At 43.0% G+C, this 3,657-nt stretch overlaps 1 non-coding gene across 1 annotated transcript; it reads left to right on the top strand.

Annotated features, from left to right (window-relative positions):
• The first annotated feature begins 3,020 nt into the window (after positions 1-3,020).
• On the top strand, positions 3,021-3,211 carry LOC132007978 (U2 spliceosomal RNA). The gene has a single exon (XR_009401524.1). It is a non-coding gene; the product is annotated as a U2 spliceosomal RNA (small nuclear RNA).
• The last annotated feature ends 446 nt before the right edge of the window (positions 3,212-3,657 follow it).

The raw sequence follows: 3,657 nt of genomic DNA on the forward strand, positions 1-3,657 counted from the left end.
ACCACCCAATAAAGTTGGCACGGAAGAGGGATGAAGAAGTGGATTCTCTGACCTGTCAAATAACGAGCTTGAAGACACACTACCGATTGGAAACAGACTTCCTGGCTCCTATTTCAGTGCTGTATGACACCAGAGTACCTCTGGGCCGAGGCTCTTGGGCTTTAACTTTTGGGCACCTTTCCACACAGGAATCACTGTGTGGCAGAGCGACTAGAAAAAGTTAATGTCAGAATTTTTAGCTAGGAGACAGGTATCATTACTGTATATTAAGAATAAAATCTGGGTATACAATATCTGCAAACTAAGTAACAAAGGCAAACTGTGATTTAATCTGACCTCCTTATGTCCAAAAGCCACCCTCCAAAGTGGAAAGGGGGTTCAAGGAAGCTTAAAGTGCATCTTTACGAGGTTGTCTTGAATCTGCTTCAAAATAATCTGGGGGTGTGGGCTAAGAGTGAGGTATAGATAAAATAAGATTAGCCGTGAGTTGATCATTGTTGAGCTGGGTGATGAGTACAAGGAGGTTCTATCTACTTTTACATATTTCTTAGTTTAGATTCCCTAAAAGCAGAGCCTAAGACAAAGACGTGGGTGCTGGTAGTTTATTTGGGATTCAATTCCAGGGAGCAGGATTAAGGGAGTTGGAAGAGTGCAATAGAGAAGGTGGAAAATAGAAGAATGTTAGTGAGATCACCACTGTGGGCAGTGGGGACTCACATATGCTAGGACAACCTGCGAGGCATACAGAATGCCTCCCCAAACTGACTACCTAAAGTGTGGGAGAAAAACATATTCACCCATCCACATTGGTTGGGGGCTACCCAGAGCATAGGAAAAGGTCCTAGGGTGGAAAGTAGAAAGAAAAGAGTAATGTATTAAAGGTTGGCTACTGTCCCTGTGAGATGGGTCTGAGCTCGTGTGGACTTGTCCATTCGAGCTGTGGCTAAAATCAGAGAGGGATAGCAGGGGGCTATGGGAGCACCATCTGCTGCAATATATGCTTGCAATTTCCCACTATAACAAGCTAAACAAAAAATAAAATGTATCTTCTTCCATCTTTATTCCACCCAGGAAGGGTAGCCAGAAGGAAGAGGCCTTGGGTCTGACTATGAGAGCGCGAAGGTCTTTGGGACTTTGGGGATGCCAAGTCCAATTCACCAGGACTGAGATATAAAGAGATACAAATGCATGGCGATTGTTCTGAGAGGTGAGATAATTGCATTTGAGTCTTCTTTTTCCCCCCTTGAACCCACCCAGGAATCTGTAGCTGATGTAATTGACAAAGGATGCTTTCACTGATATATCTTTCATCTGCATCCTTGGCAAGGTTTCCTGAGCACTGCACACCCTTAACGTCCCCAGCTGCTCTGCACAGCTTGGAATTGAGGAACCCGCCAGTCTAGTCCATGAGCTCTTGGGCCACAGGACTCTTCCTAAGGATGGAAGAACAGGAGGAACAGGAATAGAGGAATAGCTGTGGAGACGTTTCATCTGAACTGTTTTGTCAAAGATGGGCACTAATAATCATAACGCTAATAGCTAATACTTACAAGTAATAACTGTTAAGCTCCGTTCTGTGGACTTTATACATAGTAATGCATTTAATTCTCACAAAAACCTTATGAGGTAGGTATTATCATTAGCTACATTTTACAGATGATGAAACGCAGGAACAAAATGGTTATGGGACTTTCCCATGATCACATGGTTAGTACGTAGGTGGCAGAGCCGGGATCTGAACTCAGTCTAACTCCAGAGCCCACACTCTTAACCTCCACCCTATACTGTATCTACTGAAAGCTCCTCCTCCCCCACACTCGTCTCTCCCCCTACCCCACCTAGAAACGTATGCCTTCACTAGTTATTAGTTGACCCTGGAATTAGTATCATTGAATCACTTCTTCAGTTTGGCTAAAACAGCAGGCATTACTCCCCAAGGACCTGTCTCCATAGACAGGGGTCATCTGGTATACAATTGGTACTTATGACATGTTTGGCAACTGAGGGAGGGAGTGGAAAGTGGGAATGAATACTTGGCACCAGAGAGGAGGCCACTGGACTTGTACCGTGAGGCTGGAGAAACAAATCCAATCTGTCAAGCTCTAACTTTGGAAAACAGCCTGGTTCAGGATCCCTGCGGCCCCCATCTCCTCCCAAAGGGATCATTGCTTCCATTCATAGGCTGAGCCCCACTTAGCTTCTAACTCTTCTGCAGAGCAGTGACAGGAAGTCCAAAGGGGCCCTCTAACAGCGCCCAGGAGTTCACCAGCCCACCTAAGACATGGGGCCCCAGCACTTCATTAGGCTTCTGTCTTGTCCCTTAATTCAAGTCTCCACTTGCTGCCCAGTTCTGGAAATGCATTGGGATTGCTTCACTGAAACCTAGGCCCTCCAGACTTGTAGGCCCTTAAATAACAATAGCAGTAACCTAACAAAAAATGACAGACCGCTCCTTCTCAACCTTCAGTAGCCCCCTCTTCTGGTCAGTATGAAACCAAATTCTGTGCAATGGCCTCTACAGCCATCAGAGTCGGCCACGTCCTATGTCTCTGGCCTCTTAGACTGTCTCACCCTCCCTCATTCTGCCCCGGCCATATTACTTCCATGCTGCTGTCCCAACGCTACAGGCCTATTCCTGATTCAGAGCCTTTATACTTGCTCTATCCTTTGCCTAGAACACTGTTTCCACGGATTGCTTATTATTTGCGAGGGGAAAAAAACTGTAAGCATACAACAGAGAAATTGGATAACACTTTAACAACGTGATCAAGATTGGCATTACCAAGGAGGGGCAGATGGATATCACCTGTGTCTGTGATACCCTGAGAAGGACCTAGCACTAGTTAGGTTGTTTTCCAGCTAGGGCTGCATAACCTGAATCTAACCATAAGGAAAAAAGACAAACCCAAAATGAGGAATGTTCTATTTTTTTTAAAAGGACTTTATTCTTCGAAAATGTCAATGCCATAAAAAAACCCCAAAGGCTGTGGAAATATTCCAGATTAAAAGAGGCAAAAGAAATCGCTTCTCGGCCTTTTGGCTAAGATCAAGTGTAGTATCTGTTCTTATCAGTTTAATATCTGATACGTCCTCTATCCGAGGACAATATATTAAATGGATTTTTGGAGCAGGGAGGTGGAATAGGAGCTTGCTCCGTCCACTCCACGCATCGACCTGGTATTGCAGTACTTCCAGGAACGGTGCACCAAAAAAAATAAATAAATAAAATAAAATAAAAGAGGCAAAAGAGACATGACAACTAAAAGCACCCTAACTTTAGATGGGATCCTGTACTGGGGTAGGGGGCAAATAATGCAATAAGGAATACTACTTAATCAATTGCAAAAATTGGCAGAGTCAGTAGATTAGATAAAATATTGTATCTGTATTCAATTTGCTGAAGTTGATAATTATACTGTGTTATGCAAGAGAGTATCCTTATTCTTAAGAAATACCTGCTGAAATATTAAAAAGCTATGATCATGATGATATATAATAATTTACTCTCACATGGTTCAGGACCCCACTAAGAAAATGAAAACTCAAGCCACAGAATGAGAGAAAATATTTGCAATATATAAATCTGACAAAGGATGTTTATCCAGAGTATATAAAGAATAAAAAAATAAATAAATTAACACATGGGCAAAATATTTG

Source organism: Mustela nigripes, chromosome X, assembly GCF_022355385.1.
Source record: "Mustela nigripes isolate SB6536 chromosome X, MUSNIG.SB6536, whole genome shotgun sequence".
NCBI classification, from domain to species: Eukaryota; Metazoa; Chordata; class Mammalia; order Carnivora; family Mustelidae; genus Mustela; species Mustela nigripes.